Source organism: Schistocerca serialis, chromosome 3 (assembly GCF_023864345.2).
Source record: "Schistocerca serialis cubense isolate TAMUIC-IGC-003099 chromosome 3, iqSchSeri2.2, whole genome shotgun sequence".
Lineage (NCBI taxonomy): Eukaryota > Metazoa > Arthropoda > Insecta > Orthoptera > Acrididae > Schistocerca > Schistocerca serialis.
The window spans coordinates 1,093,557,503-1,093,583,901 of NC_064640.1; positions in this window are offsets into that span (position 1 = coordinate 1,093,557,503).

Sequence of the window (26,399 nt, forward strand, 5' to 3'; positions counted from 1 at the left end):
TCACTTCAGGTTTACTGTATCCCTCAGACCCTCTTATTGGCGATGAAACACAGAAATTGCATCGTAATTAAATAGAAATGTCACAATGCGGACTTAAGTACAAGTAGACTGACTCTTCTTACTGTCAATGTTTAGAACCATTCCTGTGACACTAGTTATAGATTCCGATGCTTCACTTCAGGTTTACTGTATCCCTTGGACCTTCTTATTGACGATGAAACACAGAAATTGCATCGGAATTAAATAGAAAAGGCACAATGCCGACTTAAGTACAAGACGACTGACTTTTCTTAGTGTCTATGTTTTGAACCATTCCTGTGACACTAGTCATAGATTCCGATGCTTCACTTCCGGTTTATTGTATCCATCCGACCTTCTTATTGACGAGGAAACACAGAAATTGTATCGGAATTAAATAGAAACGCCACAATGCCTACTAAGGTACAAGAAGACTGACTCTTCTTACTGGCTATGTTTTGAACCATTCCTGTGACACTAGGTATAGATTCTGATGCTTGACTTTCGTTTTACTGTATCCCTTGGACCTTCTTACTGACGATGAAACACAGAAATTCATCGGAATTAAATACAAAAGGCACATTACCGACTTAAGTACAAGAAAACTGACTCTTCTTACTGACTATGTTTCGGACCATTCCTGTGACACTAGTCATAGAATCCGATGCTTAACTTCAGGATTACTGTATCCCTCTGACCTTCTTATGGACGATGAAACACAGAAATTGCATCGGAATTAAATACAAAAGGAACAATGCCGACTTCAGTACAAGAAGACTGACTCTTCTTACTGACTATGTTTTGAACCATTCTTGTGACACTAGCTATAGATTCAGATGCTTCACTTCGGGTTTACTGTAGCCCTTAAACCTTCTTATTGACGATGAAACACAGAAATTGCATTGGAATTAAATACAAAAGGCACAATGCCGACTTAAGTACAAGAAGACTGACTCTACTGACTGTCTATGCTTTGAACCATTCCTGTGACTCTAGTTATAGATTCCGATGCTTCAATTCAGGTCTACTGTATCCCTTGGACCTTCTTATTGATGATGAAACACAGAAATTGCATCGGAATTAAATACAAAAGGTACAATACCGACTTAAGTACAAGAAGACTGACTCTTCTTACTGACTTTGCTTTGAAGCATTCCAGTGACACTAGTTATAGATTCCGATGCTTCACATCAGGTTTACTGTATCCCTCTGACCATCTTATGTACGATGAAACACAGAAATTGCATCGGAATTAAATACAAAAGGCACAATGCCGACTTATCAACATGTAGATTGACTTTTCCTACTGTCTATGATTTGAATCATTCCTGTGACACTAGTCATAGAATCCGATGGTTCATTTCAGGTTTACTGTTTCCCTCTGACCTTCTTAGTGACGTTGAAACACAGGAGTTGCATCGGAATTAAATACAAAATGCGCAAAGCCGAATAAAATACAAGAAGATTGACTCTTCTTCTTGTCTACGCTTTGAACCATTCCTGTGACACTAGTTACAGACTCCGATGCTTCACTCCAGGTTTACTGTATCCCTTGGGCCTTCTTATTGACGATGAAACACAGAAATTGCATCGGATTTAAATACAAAAGGCACAATGCCGACTTAAGTACAAGAAGACTGGCTCTTCTTACTGATTATGATTTAAGCCATTCCTGTGACACTTAAATTCCGATGATTCACTTCAGGTTTACTGTATCCCTTGGACCTTCTTATTGACGATGAAACACAGAAATAGCATCGGAAATAAATACAAAAGGCACAATGCCGACTTAAGTACAAGAAGACTGACTCTTCTTACTGTCTATGTTTTGAACCATCCCTGTGACACTAGTTATAGATTCCGATGCTTCACTCCAGGTTAACTGTATCCCTTGGTCCGTCTTATTGACGATGAAACACAGAAATTGCATCGGATTTAAATACAAAAGGCACAATGCCGACTTAAGTACAAGAAGACTGGCTCTTCTTACTGATTATGATTTGAGCCATTCCATCGACACTTAAATTCCGATGATTCACTTCAGGTTTACTGCATCCCTTGGACCTTCTTATTGACGATGAAATACAAAAATTGCATCGGAATTAAATACAAAAGGCAGAATGAAGTACAAGAAGACTGACTCTTCTTACTGACTATGCTTTGAACCATTCCTGTGACACTAGTTATAGATCCCGATGCTTCACTTCAGATTTACTGTATCCCTCTGACCTTCTTATTGACGAGGAAACACAGAAATTGCATCGGAATTAAATACAAAAGGTACAATACCGACTTAAGTACAAGAAGACTGACTCTTCTTACTGACTTTGCTTTGAAGCATTCCAGTGACACTAGTTATAGATTCCGATGCTTCACATCAGGTTTACTGTATCCCTCTGACCATCTTATGTACGATGAAACACAGAAATTGCATCGGAATTAAATACAAAAGGCACAATGCCGACTTATCAACATGTAGATTGACTTTTCCTACTGTCTATGATTTGAATCATTCCTGTGACACTAGTCATAGAATCCGATGGTTCATTTCAGGTTTACTGTTTCCCTCTGACCTTCTTAGTGACGTTGAAACACAGGAGTTGCATCGGAATTAAATACAAAATGCGCAATGCCGAATAAAATACAAGAAGATTGACTCTTCTTCTTGTCTACGCTTTGAACCATTCCTGTGACACTAGTTACAGACTCCGATGCTTCACTCCAGGTTTACTGTATCCCTTGGGCCTTCTTATTGACGATGAAACACAGAAATAGCATCGGATTTAAATACAAAAGGCACAATGCCGACTTAAGTACAAGAAGACTGGCTCTTCTTACTGATTATGATTTTAGCCATTCCTGTGACACTTAAATTCCGATGATTCACTTCAGGTTTACTGTATCCCTTGGACCTTCTTATTGACGATGAAACACAGAAATAGCATCGGAAATAAATACAAAAGGCACAATGCCGACTTAAGTACAAGAAGACTGACTCTTCTTACTGTCTATGTTTTGAACCATCCCTGTGACACTAGTTATAGATTCCGATGCTTCACTCCAGGTTAACTGTATCCCTTGGTCCGTCTTATTGACGATGAAACACAGAAATTGCATCGGATTTAAATACAAAAGGCACAATGCCGACTTAAGTACAAGAAGACTGGCTCTTCTTACTGATTATGATTTGAGCCATTCCATCGACACTTAAATTCCGATGATTCACTTCAGGTTTACTGCATCCCTTGGACCTTCTTATTGACGATGAAATACAAAAATTGCATCGGAATTAAATACAAAAGGCAGAATGAAGTACAAGAAGACTGACTCTTCTTACTGACTATGCTTTGAACCATTCCTGTGACACTAGTTATAGATCCCGATGCTTCACTTCAGATTTACTGTATCCCTCTGACCTTCTTATTGACGAGGAAACACAGAAATTGCATCGGAATTAAATAGATACGCCACAGTGTCTACTTAAGTACGAGAAGACTGACTCTTCTTACTGGCAATGTTTTGAACCATTCCTGTGACACTAGTTATAGATTCCGATGCTTGACTTCGGTTTTACTGTATCCCTTGGACCTTCCTATTGACGATGAAGCACAGAAATTGCATCAGAATTAAATACAAAAGGCAAAATGCCGACTTAAGTACAAGAAGACTGACCCTTCCTACAGTCTATGTTTTGAACCATTCCTGTGACACTAGTTATAGATTCATATGCTTAACTTCAGGTTTACTGTATCCCTTGGACCTTCTAATTGACGATGAAACACAGAAATTAGATCGTAATTAAATAGAAAATGCACAATTCCGACTTAAGTACATGAAGACAGCTTCTTCTTACTGTCTATGTTTAGAACCATTCCTGTGACACTGGTTATAGCTTCCGATGCCTCACTTCAGGTTTACTGTATCCCTTGGACCCTCTTATTGACGACGAAACACAGAAATTGCATCGGATTTAAATACAAAAGGCACAATACCGACTTAAGTACAAGAAGACTGACTCTTCTTACTGTCTATGTTTTGAACCAATCCTGTGACACTTGTTATAGATTCCGATGCTTCACTTCAGGTTTACTGTATCCCTTGGACCTTCTTATTGACGATGAAACACAGAAATTGCATCGGAATTAAATACAAAAGGCACAATGCCGACTTAAGTATAGGAAGACTGACCCTTCCTACTGTCAATGTTTTGAACCATTCCTGTGACACTTGTTATAGATTCCGATGCTTCACTTCAGGTTTACTGTATCCCTCTGATGTTCTTATTGACGATGAAACACAGAAATTGCATCGAAAATCAATACAAAAGGCACAATGCCCACTTAAGTACAAGAAGACTGACTCTTCTTACTGTCTGTTTTGAAGCATTCTTGTGACACTAGTTATAGATTCCGATGCTTAACTTCAGGTTTGCTGTATCCCGTGGACCTTGTTATTGACGATGAAACACAGAAATTGCATCTGAATTAAACACAAAAGGCACAATGCCGACTTAAGTACAAAAAGACTGACTCTTCTTACCGGCTATGTTTTGAACCGTTCCTGTGACACTAGTTATAGATCCCGATGCTTCACTTCAGGTTTACTGTATCCCTTTGACCTTCTTATTGACGAGGAAACACAGAAATTGCATCGGAATTAAATAGATACGCCACAGTGCCTACTTAAGTACGAGAAGACTGACTCTTCTTACTGGCTATGTTTTGAACTATTCCTGTGACACTGGTTATAGATTCCGATGCTTGACTTCGGTTTTACTGTATCCCTTGGACCTTCTTATTGACGATGAAACACAGAAATTGCATCGGAATTAAATACAAAAGGCACAATGCCGACTTAAGTACAAGAAGACTGATCCTTCTTTCAGTCTATGATTTGAACCATTCCTGTGACACTAGTTATAGATTCCAATGCTTAACTTCAGGTTTACTGTATCCCTTGGACCTTCTTATTGACGATGATACACAGAAATTGCATCGGAATTAAATACAATAGGAACAATGTCGACTTAAGTACAAGTAGACTGACTCTTCCTACTGTCTATGCTTTGAACCATTCCTGTGACACTAGTTTTAGATTCCGATGCTTAACTTCAGGATTACTGTATCCCTTGGACCTTCTTATTGACGATGAAACACAGAAATTGCAACGGAATAAATACAAAAGGCACAATGCCGACTTAAGTACAAGAAGACTGACTCTTCTTGCTGTCTATGTTTTGAACCATCCCTGTGACACTAGTTGTAGATTCCGATGCTTCACTCCAGGTTAACTGTATCCCTTGGTCCTTCTTATTGACGATGAAACACAGAAATTGCATCCGATTTAAATACAAAAGGCACAATGCCGACTTAAGTACAAGATGACTGACTCTTCTTACTGATTATGATTTGAGCCATTCCTGTGACACTTAAATTCCGAGGATTCACTTCAGGTTTACTGTATCCCTTGGACCTTCTTATTGACGATGAAACACAAAAATTGCATCGGAATTAAATACAAAAGGCACAATGCAGAATTAAGTACAAGAAGACTTAATGTTCTTACTGTCTATGTTGTGAACCATTCCTGTGACACTATTTATAAATTCCGATGCTACACTCCAGGTTTACTGTATCCCTTGGACCTTCTTATTGACGATGAAACTCAGAAATTGCATCGGAATTAAATACAAAAGGCACAATGCCGACTAATGTACAAGAAGACTGACTCTTCTTACAGTGTATGTTTTGAACCATTCCTGTGACACTAGTTATAGATTCCGGTGTGTCACTCCAGGTTTACTGTATCCCTTGGACCGTCTTATTGACGATGAAACACAGAAATTGCATCAGAATTAAATAGAAAGGGCACAATGCCTACTAAAGTACAAGAGGACTGACGTTTCTTACTGACTATGTTTTCAACCATTGCTGTGACACTAGTTATAGATTCCGATGCTTCACTTCAGGTTTACTGTATCCCTTGGACCTTCTTATTGACGGTGAAACACAGATATTGCATCGGAATTAAATAGAAAAGACACAATGCCGACTTAAGTACAAGAAGACTGACTCTTCTTACTGTTTATGTTTTGAACCATTCCTGTGACACTAGTTTTGGATTCCGATGCATCACTTCAGGTTAACTGTATCCCTTGGACTTTCTTATTGACGATGAAACACAGAAATTGCATCGGAATTAAATAGAAAAGGCACAATGCCAACTAAAGTACAAGAAGTCTGACTCTTCTTTAAGTCTATGATTTGAACCATTCCGATGACACAAGTTATAGATTCCGATGCTTCACTTCAGGTTTACTGTATCCCGCTGACCTTCTTATTGACGATAAACACAGAAATTGCATCGGAATAAAATAGAAAAGGCACAATGCCGACATAAGTACAAGACGGCTGACTTTTCTTACTGTCTATGTTTTGAACCGTTCCTGTGACACTAGTTGTAGATTTCGATGCTTCACTTCAGGTTTACTGTATCATTTGGACCTTCTTATTGACGATGAGACACAGAAACTGCATCGGAGTTAAATACAAAAGCCAATATGCCGACTTAAGTACGAGAAGACTGACTCTTCTTACTGACTATGTTTTGAACCATTCCTGTGACACTAGTTATAGATCCCGATGCTTCACTTCAGGTTTACTGTATCCCTCTGACCTTCTTATTGACGAGGAAACACAGAAATTGCATCGGAATTAAATAGATACGCCACAGTGCCTACTTAAGTACGAGAAGACTGACTCTTCTTACTGGCTATGTTTTGAACTATTCCTGTGACACTAGTTATAGAATCCGATGCTTGACTTCGGTTTTACTGCATCCCTTGGACCTTCTTATTGACGATGAAACACAGAAATTGCATCGGAATTAAATACAAAAGGAACAATGCCGACTTAAGTACAAGAAGACTGACCCTTCTTTCAGTCTATGCTTTGAACCATTCCTGTGGCACCAGTTATAGCTTCCGATGCTTCACTTCAGGTTTACTGTATCCCTTTGACCCTCTTATTGACGATGAAACACAGAAATTTCATAGGAATTAAATACAAAAGGCACAATACTGACTTAAGTACAAGAAGACTGACTCTTCTTACTGTCTATGCTTTGAACCATTCCTGTGACACTAGTTATATATTCCGATGCTTCACTTCAGGTTTACTGTATCCCTTGGACCTTCTTATTGTCGATGAAACACAGAAATTGCATCGGAATTAAATACAAAAGGCACAATGTTGACCTAACTACAAGAAGACTGACGCTTCTTACTGTCAATGCTTTGAACCATTCCTGTGACACTTGTTATAGATTCCGATGCTTCACTTCAGGTTTACTGTATCCCTCTGATATTCTTATTGACGATGAAACACAGAAATTGCATCGAAAATAAATACAAAAGGCACAATGCCGACTTAAGAACAAGAAGACTGACTCTTCTTACTGTCTATGTTTTGAACCATTCCTGTGACGCTAGTTATAGATTCCGATGCTTCACTTCAGGTTTACTGTATCCCTTGGACCTACTTATTGACGATGAATCACAGGAATTGCATCGGAATTAAACACAAAAGGCACAATGAAGACTTAAGTACAAAAAGACGGACTCTTCTTAATGACTATGTTTGAACCATTCCTGTGACACTAGTTATAGATTCCGATGCTTCACTTCAGGTTTACTGTATCCCTTGGACCTACTTATTGACGATGAAACACAGAAATTGCATCAGAATTAAACACAAAACGCACAATGCCGACATAAGTACAAAAAGACAGACTCTTCTTACTGACTATGTTTTGAGCCATTCCAGTGACACTAGTTATAGATTCCGATGCCTCACTTCAGGTTTACTGTATCCCTCTGACCCTCTTATTGGCGATGAAACACAGAAATTGCATCGTAATTAAATAGAAATGTGACAATGCCGACTTAAGTACAAGAAGACTGACTCTTCTAACTGTCTATGTTTAGAACCATTCCTGTGACACTAGTTATAGATTCCGATGCTTCACTCCAGGTTTACTGTATCCCTTGGACCTTCTTATTGACGATGAAACACAGAAATTGCATCGGAATTAAATAGAAAAGGCACAATGCCGACTTAAGTACAAGACGACTGACTTTTCTTACTGTCTATGTTTTGAACCATTCCTGTGACACTAGTCATAGATTCCGATGCTTCACTTCCGGTTTACTGTTTCCCTTGGACCTTCTCATTGACGATGAAACACAGAACTTGCATCGGATTTAAATACAAAAGGCACAATACCGACTTAAGTACAAGAAGACTGACTCTTCTTACTGACTATGTTTTGAACCATTCCTGTGACACTAGTTATAGATCCCGATGCATCACTTCCGGTTTATTGTATCCATCCGACCTTCTTATTGACGAGGAAACACAGAAATTGTATCGGAATTAAATAGAAACGCCACAATGCCCACTAAGGTACAAGAAGACTGACTCTTCTTACTGGCTATGTTTTGAACCATTCCTGTGACACTAGGTATAGATTCTGATGCTTGACTTTCGTTTTACTGTATCCCTTGGACCTTCTTACTGACGATGAAACACAGATATTGCATCGGAATTAAATACAAAAGGCACATTACCGACTTAAGTACAAGCAAACTGACTCTTCTTACTGACTATGTTTCGGACCATTCCTGTGACACTAGTCATAGAATCCGATGCTTAACTTCAGGATTACTGTATCCCTCTGACCTTCTTATGGACGATGAAACACAGAAATTGCATCGGAATTAAATACAAAAGGTACAATGCCGACTTAAGTACAAGAAGACTGACTCTTCTTACTGACTTTGCTTTGAAGCATTCCTGTGACACTAGTTATAGATTCCGATGCTTCACATCAGGTTTACTGTATCCCTCTGACCATCTTATGTACGATGAAACACAGAAATTGCATCGGAATTAAATACAAAAGGCACAATGCCGACTTATGAACATGTAGATTGACTTTTCCTACTTATTATGATTTGAACCATTCCTGTGACACTAGTCATAGAATCCGATGGTTCATTTCAGGTTTACTGTATCCCTCTGACCTTCTTAGTGACGATGAAACACAGAAATTGCATCGGAATTAAATACAAAATGCGCAATGCCCAATAAAATACAAGAAGACTGACTCTTCTTCTTGTCTACGCTTTGAACCATTCCTGTGACACTAGTTACAGACTCCGATGCTTCACTCCAGGTTTACTGTATCCCTTGGACCTTCTTATTGACGATGAAACACAGAAATTGCATCGGATTTAAATACAAAAGGCACAATGCCGACTTAAGTACAAGAAGACTGGCTCATCTTACTGATTATGATTTGAGCCATTCCTGTGACACTTAAATTCCGATGATTCACTTCAGGTTTACTGTATCCCTTGGACCTTCTTATTGACGATGAAACACAGAAATTGCATCGGAAATAAATACAAAAGGCACAATGCCGACTTAAGTACAAGAAGACTGACTCTTCTTACTGTCTATGTTTTGAACCATCCCTGTGACACTAGTTATAGATTCCGATGCTTCACTCAAGGTTAACTGTATCCCTTGGTCCGTCTTATTGACGATGAAACACAGAAATTGCATCGGATTTAAATACAAAATGCACAATGCCGACTTAAGTACAAGAAGACTGGCTCTTCTTACTGAATATGATTTGAGCCATTCCATTGACACTTAAATTCCGATGATTCACTTCAGTTTTACTGCATCCCTTGGACCTTCTTATTGACGATGAAATACAAAAATTGCATCGGAATTAAATACAAAAGGCAGAATGCACAATTAAGTACAAGAAGACGGACTCTTCTTTCAGTCTATGTTTTAACCATTCCTGTGACACTAGTTATAGTTTTCGATGCTTTATTTCAGGTATACTGTATCGTTTGGACCTACTTATTGACGATGAAACACAGAAATTGCATCGGAATTAAATACAAAATCACAATACCGACTTAAGTACAAGAAAACTGACTCATCTTACTGTCTATGTTTTGGACCATTCCTGTGAGACTAGTTATAGATTCCGATGCTTCACTTCAGGTTTATTGTATCCTTTGGACCTTCTTATTGACGATGAATCTCAGAAATTGCATCGGAATAAAATACAAAAGGCACAATGAAGACTTAAGTACAAGAAGACTGACTCTTCCTACTGTCAATGTTTGAACCATTCCTGTCACACTAGTAATACATACCGATGCTTCACTTCAGGTTTACTGTATCCCTCTTATCTTCTTATTGACGATAAACAAAGATATTGCATCGGAATAAAATAGAAAAGGCACAATGCCGACTTAAGTACAAGACGACTGAATTTTCTTACTGTCTAAGATTTGAACCATTCCTGTGACACTAGTTGTAGATTCCGATGCTTCACTTCAGGTTTACTGTATCATTTGGACCTTCTTATTGACGATGAAACACAGAAATTGCACCGGAGTTAAATACAAAAGGCACAATGCCGACATAAGTACAAGAAGACTGACTCTTCTTACTGACTATGTTTGAACCATTCCTGTGACACTAGTTATAGATCCCGATGCGTCACTTCAGGTTTACTGTATCCCTCTGACCTTCTTATTGACGAGGAAACACAGAAATTGCACCGGAATTAAATAGATACGCCACAGTGCCTACTTAAGTACGAGAAGACTGAGTCTACTTACTGGGTATGTTTTGAAACATTCCTGTGACACTAGTTATAGATTCCGATGCTTGACTTCGGTTTTATTGTATCCCTTGGACCTTCTTATTGACGATGAAACACAGATATTGCATCGGAATTAAATACAAAAGGCACAATGCCGACTTAAGTACAAGAAGACTGACACTTCTTACAGTCTATGTTTTGAACCATTCCTGTGACACTAGTTATAGATTCCGATGCTTAACTTCAGGTTTACTGTATCCCTTGGACCTTCTTATTGACGATGAAACACAGAAATTGCATCGTAATTAAATAGAAAATGCACAATGCCGACTTAAGTACATGAAGACTGATTCTTCTAACTGTCTATGTTTTGAACCATTCCTGTGACACTAGTTACAGATTCCGATGCTTCACTTCAGGTTTACTGTATCCCTTGGACCTTCTTATTGACGATGAAACACAGAATTTGCATCGGAATTAAATAAAAAAGGGACAATGCCGACTTAAGTACAAGAAGACTGACCCTTCTTACAGTCTATGTTTTGAACCATTCCTGTGACACTAGTTATAGATTCCGATGCTTATCTTCAGGTTTACTGTATCCCTTGGACCTTCTTATTGACGATGAAACACAGAAATTGCATCGTAATTAAATAGAAAATGCACAATGCCGACTTAAGTACATGAAGACTGATTCTTCTAACTGTCTATGTTTTGAACCATTCCTGTGACACTAGTTACAGATTCCGATGCTTCACTTCAGGTTTACTGTATCCCTTGGACCTTCTTATTGACGATGAAACACAGAAATTGCATCAGAATTAAAAACAAAAGGCACAATACCAACTTAAGTACAAGAAGTCTGACTCTTCTTACTGTCTATGTTTTGAACCATTCCTGTGACACTAGTTATAGATTCCGATGCTTCACTTCAGGTTTAATGTATCACTTGGACCTACTTATTGACGATGAAACACAGAAATTGCATCGGAATTTAACACAAAAGGCACAATGCCGACTTAAGTACAAAAAGACTGACTCTTCTTAATGACTATGTTTTGAACCATTCCTGTGACTCTAGTTATAGATTCTGATGCTTCACTTCAGGTGCACTGTATCCCTTGGACCTACTTATTGACGATGAAGCACAGAAATTGCATCGGAATTAAACACAAAAGGCACAATGCCGACTTAAGTACAAAAAGACTGACTCTTCTTACTGACTATGTTTTGAACCATTCCAGTGACACTAGTTATAGATTCCGATGCTTCACTTCAGGTTTACTGTATCCCTTGGACCTTCTTATTGACTATGAAACACAGAAATTACATCGGAATTAAATACAAAAGGAACAATGCCGACTTAAGTACAAGAAGACTGACTCTTCTTTCAGTCTATGTTTTAACCATTCCTGTGACACTAGTTATAGATTCCGATGCTTAACTCCAGGTTTACTCTATCCCTTGGACCTTCTTATTGACGATGAAACACAGAAATTACATCGGAATTAAATACAAAAGGAACAATGCCGACTTAAGTACAAGAAGACTGACTCTTCTTACTGACTATGACTTGAACCGTTCCTGTGACACTAGTTATAGATTCCGATGCTTCACTTCAGGTTTACTGTATCCCATGGACCTTCTTATTGACGATGAAACACAGAAATTGCATCGGAATTAAATAGAAAAGGCACAATGCCGACTTAAGTACATGAAGACTGTCTCTAATTACTGTCTATGTTTTGAACCATTCCTGTGACACTAGTTATAGTTTTCGATGCTTCACTTCAGGTTTACTATATCCCTTGGACCTTCTTATTGACGATGAAACACAGAAATTGCATCGGAATTAAATACAAAATCACAATACCGACTTAAGTACAAGAAAACTGACTCATCTTACTGTCTATGTTTTGGACCATTCCTGTGAGACTAGTTATAGATTCCGATGCTTCACTTCAGGTTTATAGTATCCTTTGGACCTTCTTATTGACGATGAATCTCAGAAATTGCATCGGAATAAAATACAAAAGGCACAATGCCGACTTAAGTACAAGAAGACTGACTCTTCCTACTGTCAATGTTTGAACCATTCCTGTCACACTAGTAATACATACCGATGCTTCACTTCAGGTTTACTGTATCCCTCTTATCTTCTTATTGACGATAAACAAAGATATTGCATCGGAATAAAATAGAAAAGGCACAATGCCGATTTAAGTACAAGACGACTGAATTTTCTTACTGTCTAAGGTTTGAACCATTCCTGTGACACTAGTTGTAGATTCCGATGCTTCACTTCAGGTTTAATGTATCATTTGGACCTTCTTATTGACGATGAAACACAGAAATTGCATCGGAGTTAAATACAAAAGGCACAATGCCGACATAAGTACAAGAAGACTGACTCTTCTTACTGACTATGTTTGAACCATTCCTGTGACACTAGTTATAGATCCCGATGCGTCACTTCAGGTTTACTGTATCCCTCTGACCTTCTTATTGACGAGGAAACACAGAAATTGCACCGGAATTAAATAGATACGCCACAGTGCCTACTTAAGTACGAGAAGACTGAGTCTACTTACTGGGTATGTTTTGAAACATTCCTGTGACACTAGTTATAGATTCCGATGCTTGACTTCGGTTTTATTGTATCCCTTGGACCTTCTTAATGACGATGAAACACAGATATTGCATCGGAATTCAATACAAAAGGCACAATGCCGACTTAAGTACAAGAAGACGGACCCTTCTTACAGTCTATGTTTTGAACCATTCCTGTGACACTAGTTATAGATTCCGATGCTTAACTTCAGGTTTACTGTATCCCTTGGACCTTCCTATTGACGATGAAACACAGAAATTGCATCGTAATTAAATAGAAAATGCACAATGCCGACTTAAGTACATGAATACTGATTCTTCTTACTGTCTATGTTTTGAACCATTCCTGTGACACTAGTTACAGATTCCGATGCTTCACTTCAGGTTTACTGTATCCCTCGGACCTTCCTATTGACGATGAAACACAGAAATTGCATCGTAATTAAATAGAAAATGCACAATGCCGACTTAAGTACATGAATACTGATTCTTCTTACTGTCTATGTTTTGAACCATTCCTGTGACACTTGTTATAGACTCCGATGCTTCACTTCAGGTTTACTGTATCCCTCTGATCTTCTTATTGACGATGAAACACAGAAAAAGCATCGAAAATAAATACAAAAGGCACAATGCCGACTTAAGTACAAGAAGACTGACTCTTCTTACTGTCTATGTTTTGAACCAATCCTGTGACACTAGTTAGAGATTCCGATACTTCACTTCAGGTTTACTGTATCCCTTGGACCCTCTTATTGACGATGAAACACAGAAATTGCATCAGAATTAAAAACAAAAGGCACAATACCAACTTAAGTACAAGAAGTCTGACTCTTCTTACTGTCTATGTTTTGAACCATTCCTGTGACACTAGTTATAGATTCCGATGCTTCACTTCAGGTTTAATGTATCACTTGGACCTACTTATTGACGATGAAACACAGAAATTGCATCGGAATTTAACACAAAAGGCACAATGCCGACTTAAGTACAAAAAGACTGACTCTTCTTAATGACTATGTTTTGAACCATTCCTGTGACTCTAGTTATAGATTCCGATGCTTCACTTCAGGTGTACTGTATCCCTTGGACCTACTTATTGACGATGAAGCACAGAAATTGCATCGGAATTAAACACAAAAGGCACAATGCCGACTTAAGTACAAAAAGACTGACTCTTCTTACTGACTATGTTTTGAACCATTCCAGTGACACTAGTTATAGATTCCGATGCTTCACTTCAGGTTTACTGTATACCTCTGACCCTCCTATTGACGATGAAACACAGAAATTGCATCGGAATTAGATACAAAAGGCACAATGCCGACTTAAGTACAAGAAGTCTGACTCTTCTTACTGACTATGTTTCGGACCATTCCTGTGACACTAGTCATAGAATCCGATGCTTAACTTCAGGATTACTGTATCCCTCTGACCTTCTTATTGACGATGAAACACAGAAATTGCATCGGAATTAAATACAAAAGTCACAATGCCGACTTAAGTACAAGAAGAGTGACTCTTCTTACTGACTATGTTTTGAACCATTCCTGTGACACTAGTCATAGATTCCGATGCTTACCTTCAGGATTACTGTATCCCTTGGACCTTCTTATTGACGATGAAACACAGAAATTGCATCGGAATTAAATACAAAAGGCACAATGCCGACTTAAGTACAAGAAGACTGTCTCTTCTTACTGACTATGTTTTGAACTATTCTTGTGACACTAGCTATAGATTCCGATGCTTCACTTCAGGTTTACTGTATCCCTTAAACCTTCTTATTGACGATGAAACACAAAAATTGCATCGGAATTAAATACAAAAGGCACAATGCCGACTTAAGTACAAGAAGACTGACTCTACTGACTGTCTATGCTTTGAACCATTCCTGTGACTCTAGTTATAGATTCCGATGCTGCACTTCAGGTTTACTGTATCCCTTGGACCTTCTTATTGACGATGAAACACAGAAATTGCATCGGATTTAAATACAAAAGGCACAATGCCGACTTAAGTACAAGAAGACTGACTCTTCTCACTGACTATGTTTTGAACCATCCCTGTGACAGTAGTTATAGATTCCGATGCTTCACTCCAAGTATACTGTGTCCCTTGGACCTACTTATTGACGATGAAACACAGAAATTGCATCGGAATTAAATACAATAGGAACAATGTCGACTTAAGTACAAGTAGACTGACTCATCCTACTGTCTATGTTTTGAACCATTCCTGTGACACTAGTTTTAATTCCGATGATTAACTTCAGGATTACTGTATCCCTTGGCCCTTCTTATTGACGATGAAACACAGAAATTGCATCGGATTTAAATACAAAAGGCACAATGCCGACTTAAGTACAAGAAGACTGACTCTTCTAACTGATTATGATTTGAGCCATTCCTGTGACACTTAAATTCCGATGATTCACTTCAGGTTTACTGCATCCCTTGGACCTTCTTATTGACGATGAAATACAAAAATTGCATCGGAATTAAATACAAAAGGCACAACGCAGAATTAAGTACAAGAAGACTGACTCTTCTTACTGACTATGTTTTGAACCATTGCTGTGACACTAGTTATAGATTCCGATGCTTCACTTCAGGATTACTGTATCCCTTGGACCTTCTTACTGACGATGAAACACAAATATTGCATCGGAATTAAATAGAAAAGGAACAATGCCGACTTAAGTACAAGAAGACTGACTCTTCTTACTGCTTATGATTTGAACCATTCCTGTGACACTAGTTTTGGATTCCGATGCATCACTTCAGGTTTACTGTATCCCTTGGACCTTCTTATTGACGATGAAACACAGAAATTGCATCGGAATTTAATAGAAAAGGCACAATGCCAACTAAAGTACAAGAAGACTGACTCTTCTTTCAGTCTATGTTTTAACCATTCCTGTGACACTAGTTATAGATTCCGATGCTTAACTCCAGGTTTACTGTATCCCTTGGACCTTCTTATTGACGATGAATCTCAGAAATTGCATCGGAATAAAATACAAAAGGCACAATGCCGACTTAAGTACAAGAAGACTGACTCTTCCTACTGTCAATGTTTTGAACCATTCCTGTCACACTAGTAATACATACCGATGCTTCACTTCAGGTTTACTGTATCCCTCTGATCTTCTTATTGAAGATAAACAAAGATATTGCATCGGAATAAAATAGAAAAGGCACAATGCCGACTTAAGTACAAGACGATTGAATTTTCTTACTGTCTAAGATTTGAACCATTCCTGTGACACTAGTTGTAGATTCCGATGCTTCACTTCAGGTTTACTGTATCATTTGGACCTTCTTATTGACCATGAAACACAGAAATTGCATCGGAGTTAAATACAAAAGGCACAATGCCGACATAAGTACAAGAAGACTGACTCTTCTTACTGACTATGTTTTGAACCATTCCTGTGACACTAGTTATAGATCCCGATGCGTCACTTCAGGTTTACTGTATCCCTCTGACCTTCTTATTGAAGAGGAAACACAGAAATTGCATCGGAATTAAATAGATACGCCACAGTGCCTACTTAAGTACGAGAAGACTGAGTCTACTTACTGGGTATGTTTTGAAACATTCCTGTGACACTAGTTATAGATTCCGATGCTTGACTTCGGTTTTACTGTATCCCTTGGACCTTCTTATTGATGATGAAACACAGATATTGGATCGGAATTAAATACAAAAGGCAAAATGCCGACTTAAGTACAAGAAGACTGACCCTTCTTACAGTCTATGTTTTGAACCATTCCTGTGACACTAGTTATAGATTCCGATGCTTAACTTCAGGTTTACTGTATCCCTTGGACCTTCTTATTGACGATGAAACACAGAAATTGCATCGTAATTAAATAGAAAATGCACAATGCCGACTTAAGTACATGAAGACTGATTCTTCTTACTGTCTATGTTTTGAACCATTCCTGAGACACTCGTTATAGCTTCCGATGCTTCACTTCAGGTTTACTGTATCCCTTGGACCCTCTTATTGACGATGAAACACAGAAATTGCATCGGAATTAAATACAAAAGGCACAATACCGACTTAAGTACGAGAAGACTGACTCTTCTTACTGTCTATGTTTTGAACCATTCCTGTGACACTAGTTATAGATTCCGATGCTTCACTTCAGGTTTACTGTATCCCTTGGACCTTCTTATTGACGATGAAACACAGAATTTGCATCGGAATTAAATAAAAAAGGGACAATGCCGACTTAAGTACAAGAAGACGGACCCTTCCTACTGTCAATGTTTTGAACCATTCCTTTGACACTTGTTATAGACTCCGATGCTTCACTTCAGGTTTACTGTATCCCTCTGATCTTCTTATTGACGATGAATCACAGAAAAAGCATCGAAAATAAATACAAAAGGCACAATGCCGACTTAAGTACAAGAAGACTGACTCTTCTTACTGTCTATGTTTTCAACCATTCCTGTGACACTAGTTAGAGATTCCGATACTTCACTTCAGGTTTACTGTATCCCTTGGACCCTCTTATTGACGATGAAACACAGAAATTGCATCAGAATTAAAAACAAAAGGCACAATACCAACTTAAGTACAAGAAGTCTGACTCTTCTTACTGTCTATGTTTTGAACCATTCCTGTGACACTAGTTAGAGATTCCGATGCTTCACTTCAGGTTTAATCGTATCACTTGGACCTACTTATTGACGATGAAACACAGAAATTGCATCGGAATTTAACACAAAAGGTACAATGCCGACTTAAGTACAAAAAGACTGACTCTTCTTAATGACTATGTTTTGAACCATTCCTGTGACTCTAGTTATAGATTCCGATGCTTCACTTCAGGTGTACTGTATCCCTTGGACCTACTTATTGACGATGAAGCACAGAAATTGCATCGGAATTAAACACAAAAGGCACAATACCGACTTAAGTACAAAAATACTGACTCTTCTTACTGACTATGTTTTGAATCATTCCAGTGACACTAGTGATAGATTCCGATGCTTCACTTCAGGTTTACTGTATACCTCTGACCCTCTTATTGACGATGAAACACAGAAATTGCATCGGAATTAAATACAAAAGGCACAATGCCGACTTAAGTACAAGAAGACTGACTCTACTGACTGTCTATGCTTTGAACCATTCCTGTGACTCTAGTTATAGATTCCGATGCTGCACTTCAGGTTTACTGTATCCCTTGGACCTTCTTATTGACGATGAAACACAGAAATTGCATCGGATTTAAATACAAAAGGCACAATGCCGACTTAAGTACAAGAAGACTGACTCTTCTCACTGACTATGTTTTGAACCATCCCTGTGACAGTAGTTATAGATTCCGATGCTTCACTCCAGGTATACTGTGTCCCTTGGACCTACTTATTGACGATGAAACACAGAAATTGCATCGGAATTAAATACAATAGGAACAATGTCGACTTAAGTACAAGTAGACTGACTCATCCTACTGTCTATGTTTTGAACCATTCCTGTGACACTAGTTTTAATTCCGATGCTTAACTTCAGGATTACTGTATCCCTTGGCCCTTCTTATTGACGATGAAACTCAGAAATTGCATCGGATTTAAATACAAAAGGCACAATGCCGACTTAAGTACAAGAAGACTGACTCTTCTAACTGATTATGATTTGAGCCATTCCTGTGACACTTAAATTCCGATGATTCACTTCAGGTTTACTGCATCCCTTGGACCTTCTTATTGACGATGAAATACAAAAATTGCATCGGAATTAAATACAAATGGCACAACGCAGAATTAAGTACAAGAAGACTGATTCTTCTTACTGACTATGTTTTGAACCATTGCTGTGACACTAGTTATAGATTCCGATGCTTCACTTCAGGATTACTGTATCCCTTGGACCTTCTTATTGACGATGAAACACAGTAATTGCATCGGAATTTAAAGGAAAAGGCACAATGCCAACTAAAGTACAAGAAGACAGACTCTTCTTTCAGTCTATGTTTTAACCATTCCTGTGACACTAGTTATAGATTCCGATGCTTAACTCCAGGTTTACTGTATCCCTTGGACCTACTTATTGACGATGAAGCACAGAAATTGCATCGGAATTAAATACAAAAGGAACAATGCCGACTTAAGTACAAGAAGACTGACTCTTCTTACTGACTATGACTTGAACCATTCCTGTGACACTAGTTATAGTTTTCGATGCTTCACTTCAGGTTTACTGTATCCCTTGGACCTTCTTATTGACGATGAAACACAGAAATTGCATCGGAATTAAATACAAAATCACAATACCGACTTAAGTACAAGAAGACTGACTCATCTTACTGTCTATGTTTTGAACCATTCCTGTGACACTAGTTATAGATTCCGATGCTTCACTTCAGGTTTATTGTATCCTTTGGACCTTCTTATTGACGATGAATCTCAGAAATTGCATCGGAATAAAATACAAAAGGCACAATGCCGACTTAAGTACAAGAAGACTGACTCTTCCTACTGTCAATGTTTTGAACCATTCCTGTCACACTAGTAATACATACCGAAGCTTCACTTCAGGTTTACTGTATCCCTCTGATCTTCTTATTGACGATAAACAAAGATATTGCATCGGAATAAAATAGAAAAGGCACAATGCCGACTTAAGTACAAGACGACTGAATTTTCTTACTGTCTAAGATTTGATCCATTCCTGTGACACTAGTTGTAGATTCCGATGCTTCACTTCAGGTTTACTGTATCATTTGGACCTTCTTATTGACGATGAAACACAGAGATTGCATCGGAGTTAAATACAAAAGGCACAATGCCGACATAAGTACAAGAAGACTGACTCTTCTTACTGACTATGTTTTGAACCATTCCTGTGACACTAGTTATAGATCCCGATGCGTCACTTCAGGTTTACTGTATCCCTCTGACCTTCTTATTGACGAGGAAACACAGAAATTGCATCGAAATTAAATAGATACGCCACAGTTCCTACTTCAGTACGAGAAGACTGAGTCTACTTACTGGGTATGTGTTGAAACATTCCTGTGACACTAGTTATAGATTCCGATGCTTGACTTCGGTTTTACTGTATCCCTTGGACCTTCTTATTGACGATGAAACACAGATATTGCATCGGAATTAAATACAAAAGGTACAATGCCGACTTAAGTACAAGAAGACTGACCCTTCTTACAGTCTATGTTTTGAACCATTCCTGTGACACTAGTTATAAATTCCGATGCTTAACTTCAGGTTTACTGTATCCCTTGTACCTTCTTATTGACGATGAAACACAGAAATTGCATCGTAATTAAATAGAAAATGCACAATGCCGACTTAAGTACATGAAGACTGATTCTTCTTACTGTCTATGTTTTGAACCATTCCTGTGACACTCGTTATAGCTTCCGATGCTTCACTTCAGGTTTACTGTATCCCTTGGACCCTCTTATTGACGATTAAACACAGAAATTGCATCGGAATTAAATATAAAAGGCACAATACCGACTTAAGTACGAGAAGACTGACTCTTCTTACTGTCTATGTTTTGAACCATTCCTGTGACACTAGTTATAGATTCCGATGCTTCACTTCAGGTTTACTGTATCCCTTGGACCTTCTTATTGACGATGAAACACAGAATTTGAATCGGAATTAAATAAAAAAGGGACAATGCCGACTTAAGTACAAGAAGACTGACCCTTCCTACTGTCAATGTTTTGAACCGTTCCTTTGACACTAGTAATAGATTCCGATGCTTCACTTCAGGTTTAATGTATCATTTGGACCTACTTATTGACGATGAAACACAGAAATTGCATAGGAATTAAACACAAAAGGCACAATGCCGACTTAAGTACAAAAAGACTGACTCCCCTTAATGACTATGTTTTGAACCATTCCTGTGACACTAGTAATAGATTCCGATGCTTCACTTCAGGTTTAATGTATCATTTGGACCTACTTATTGACGATGAAACACAGAAATTGCATCGGAATTAAACACAAAAGGCAAAATGCCGACTTAAGTACAAAAAGACTGACTCCTCTTAATGACTATGTTTTGAACCATTCCTGTGACACTAGTTATAGATTCCGATGCTTCACTTCAGGTGTACTGTATCCCTTGGACCTACTTATTGACGATGAAACACAGAAATTGCATCGGAGTTAAACACAAAAGGCACAATGCCGACTTAAGTACAAAAAGACTGACTCTTCTTACTGACTATGTTTTGAACCATTCCAGTGACACTAGTTATAGATTCCGATGCTTCACTTCAGGTTTACTGTATACCTCTGACCCTCTTATTGACGATGATACACAGAAATTGCATCGGAATTAGATTCAAAAGGCACAATGCCGACTTAAGTACAAGAAGTCTGACTCTTTTTACTGACTATGTTTTGAACCATTCCTGTGACACTAGTCATAGATTAGGATGCTTCACTTCAGGTTTACTGTATCCCTCTGACTTTCTTGTTGACGATGAAACACAGAAATTGCATCGGAATTAAATAGAAAAGGCACGATGCCGACTTAAGTACAAGACGACTGACTTTTCTTACTGTCTATGTTTTGAACCATTCCAGTGACACTAGTTATAGATTCCGATGCTTCACTTCCGGTTTACTGTATCCCTTGGACCTTCTCATTGACGATGAAACACAGAAATTGCATCGGAATTAAATACAAAAGGCACAATGCCGACTTAAGTACAAGGAGACTGACTCTTCTTACTGGCTGTGCTTTGAACCATTCCTGTGACACTAGTTATAGATTCTGATGCTTGACTTCCGTTTTACTGTATCCCTAGGACCATCTTACTGACGATGAAACACAGAAATTGCAACGGAATTAAATACAAAAGGCACAATGCCGACTCAAGTACAAGAAGACTGACCCTTCTTAATGTCTATGATTTGAACCATTCCTGTGACACTAGTTACAGATTCCGATGCTTCACTTCGTGTTTACTGTATCCCTCTGACCTTCTTATTGACGATGAAACACAGAACTTGCATCGGAATTAAATACAAAAGGCACAATGCCGATTTAAGTACAAGAAGACTGACTCTTGTTACTGACTATGTTTTGATCCATTCCTGTGACACTAGTTACAGATTGCGACGCTTCACTTCAGGTTTACTGTATCCCTCTGACCTTCTTATTGACGATGAAACACAGAAATTGCATCGGAATTAAATACAAAAGGCACAATACCGACTTAAGTACAAGAAGACTGACTCTTCGTACTGTCTATGTTTTGAACCATTCCTGTGACACTAGTTATAGATTCCGATGCTTCACTCCAGGTTTACTGTATTCCCTGGACCTTCTTGTAGACGATGAAACACAGAAGTTGCATCGGAATTAAATACAAAAGGCACAATGCCGACTTAAGGACAAGAAGACAGACTCTTCTTACTGACTATGATTTGAACCATTCCTGTGACACTAGTTATAGATTCCGATGCTTCACCCCAGGTTTACTGTATCACTTGGACCTTCTTATTGACGAAGAAACACAGAAATTTCATCGGAATTAAATAGAAAAGGCTCAATGCCGACATAAGTACAAGAAGACTGACTCTTTTTACTGACTATGTTTTGAACCATTCCTGTGACACTAGTTATAGATTCCGATGCTTCACTTCAGGTTTACTGTATCCCTTGGACCTTCTTATTGACGATGAAACACAGAAATTGCATCGGAATTAAATACAAAAGGAAAAATGCCGACTTAAGTACGTGAAGACTGACTCTTCTTACTTTCTACGTTTTGAACCATTCCTGTAACACTGGTTATTGATTCCGATGCTTCACTTCAGGTTTACTGTACACCTTGGACCTTCTTATTGACTATGAAACACAGAAATCGCATCGGAATTAAATACAAAAGGCACAATGCCGATTTAAGTACAAGAAGACCGACTCTTCCTACTGTCTATATTTTGAACCATTCCTGTGAAACTAGTTATGGATCCGATGCTTCACTTCATGTTTACTGTATCCCTCTGACCTAATTGCCGATGAAACACAGAAATTGCATCGGAATTAAATAGAAAAGGCACAATGCCGACTTAAGTACAAGAAGGCTGTCTCTTCTTCTTTGTCTATGCTTTAAACCATTCCTGTGACACTAGTTATAGATTCCGACGCTTCTCTTCAGGTTTACTGTATCCCTCTGACCTTATTGCCGATGAAACAAAGAAATTGGTTCGGAATTCAATACAAAAGGCACAATGCCGACTTAGCTACAGGAAGACTGACTCTTCTTACTGACTATGCTTTGAACCATTCCTGTGACACTAGTTATAGATTCCGATGCTTAACTTCAGGATTACTGTATCCCTCTGACCTTCTTAGTGACGATGAAACACAGAAATTGCATCGGAATTAAATACAAATAGCCCAATGCCGACTTAAGTACAAGAATACTGACTCATCTTACTGTCTATGATTTGCACCATTCCTGTGACACTAGTTATAGATTCCGATGCTTCACTCCAGGTTTACTGTATCCCTTGGACCTTCTTATAGACGATGAATCACAGAAATTGCATCGGAATTAAATACAAAAGCCACAATGCCGACTTAAGGACAAGAAGACTGACTCTTCTTACTGTCTATGTTTTGAACCATTCCTGTGACACTAGTTAGAGATTCCGATGCTTCACTTCAGGTTTACTGTATCCCTTGGACCCTCTTATTGACGATGAAACACAGAAATTGCATCAGAATTAAAAACAAAAGGCACAATACCAACTTAAGTACAAGAAGTCTGACTCTTCTTACTGTCTATGTTTTGAACCATTCCTGTGACACTAGTTATAGATTCCGATGCTTCACTTCAGGTTTAATGTATCACTTGGACCTCTTTATTGACGATGAAACACAGAAATTGCATCGGAATTAAACGCAAAAGGCACAATGCCGACTTAAGTACAAAAAGACTGACTCTTCTTAATGACTATGTTTTGAACCATTCCTGTGACACTAGTTATAGATTCCGATGCTTCACTTCAGGTGTACTGTATCCCTTGGACCTACTTATTGACGATGAAACACAGAAATTGCATCGGAATTAAACACAAAAGGCACAATGCCGACTTAAGTACAAAAAGACTGACTCTTCTTACTGACTATGTTTTGAACCATTCCAGTGACACTAGTTATAGATTAGGATGCTTCACTTCAGGTTTACTGTATCCCTCTGACTTTCTTGTTGACGATGAAACACAGAAATTGCATCGGAATTAAATAGAAAAGGCACGATGCCGACTTAAGTACAAGACGACTGACTTTTCTTACTGTCTATGTTTTGAACCATTCCAGTGACACTAGTTATAGATTCCGATGCTTCACTTCCGGTTTACTGTATCCCTTGGACCTTCTCATTGACGATGAAACACAGAAATTGCATCGGAATTAAATACAAAAGGCACAATGCCGACTTAAGTACAAGGAGACTGACTCTTCTTACTGGCTGTGCTTTGAACCATTCCTGTGACACTAGTTATAGATTCTGATGCTTGACTTCCGTTTTACTGTATCCCTAGGACCATCTTACTGACGATGAAACACAGAAATTGCAACGGAATTAAATACAAAAGGCACAATGCCGACTCAAGTACAAGAAGACTGACCCTTCTTAATGTCTATGATTTGAACCATTCCTGTGACACTAGTTACAGATTCCGATGCTTCACTTCGTGTTTACTGTATCCCTCTGACCTTCTTATTGACGATGAAACACAGAACTTGCATCGGAATTAAATACAAAAGGCACAATGCCGATTTAAGTACAAGAAGACTGACTCTTGTTACTGACTATGTTTTGATCCATTCCTGTGACACTAGTTACAGATTGCAACGCTTCACTTCAGGTTTACTGTATCCCTCTGACCTTCTTATTGACGATGAAACACAGAAATTGCATCGGAATTAAATACAAAAGGCACAATACCGACTTAAGTACAAGAAGACTGACACTTCGTACTGTCTATGTTTTGAACCATTCCTGTGACACTAGTTATAGATTCCGATGCTTCACTCCAGGTTTACTGTATTCCCTGGACCTTCTTGTAGACGATGAAACACAGAAGTTGCATCGGAATTAAATACAAAAGGCACAATGCCGACTTAAGGACAAGAAGACTGACTCTTCTTACTGACTATGATTTGAACCATTCCTGTGACACTAGTTATAGATTCCGATGCTTCACCCCAGGTTTACTGTATCACTTGGACCTTCTTATTGACGAAGAAACACAGAAATTTCATCGGAATTAAATAGAAAAGGCTCAATGCCGACATAAGTACAAGAAGACTGACTCTTTTTACTGACTATGTATTGAACCATTCCTGTGACACTAGTTATAGATTCCGATGCTTCACTTCAGGTTTACTGTATCCCTTGGACCTTCTTATTGACGATGAAACACAGAAATTGCATCGGAATTAAATACAAAAGGAAAAATGCCGACTTAAGTACGTGAAGACTGACTCTTCTTACTTTCTACGTTTTGAACCATTCCTGTAACACTGGTTATTGATTCCGATGCTTCACTTCAGGTTTACTGTACACCTTGGACCTTCTTATTGACTATGAAACACAGAAATCGCATCGGAATTAAATACAAAAGGCACAATGCCGATTTAAGTACAAGAAGACCGACTCTTCCTACTGTCTATATTTTGAACCATTCCTGTGAAACTAGTTATGGATCCGATGCTTCACTTCATGTTTACTGTATCCCTCTGACCTAATTGCCGATGAAACACAGAAATTGCATCGGAATTAAATAGAAAAGGCACAATGCCGACTTAAGTACAAGAAGGCTGTCTCTTCTTCTTTGTCTATGCTTTAAACCATTCCTGTGACACTAGTTATAGATTCCGACGCTTCTCTTCAGGTTTACTGTATCCCTCTGACCTTATTGCCGATGAAACAAAGAAATTGGTTCGGAATTCAATACAAAAGGCACAATGCCGACTTAGCTACAGGAAGACTGACTCTTCTTACTGACTATGCTTTGAACCATTCCTGTGACACTAGTTATAGATTCCGATGCTTAAC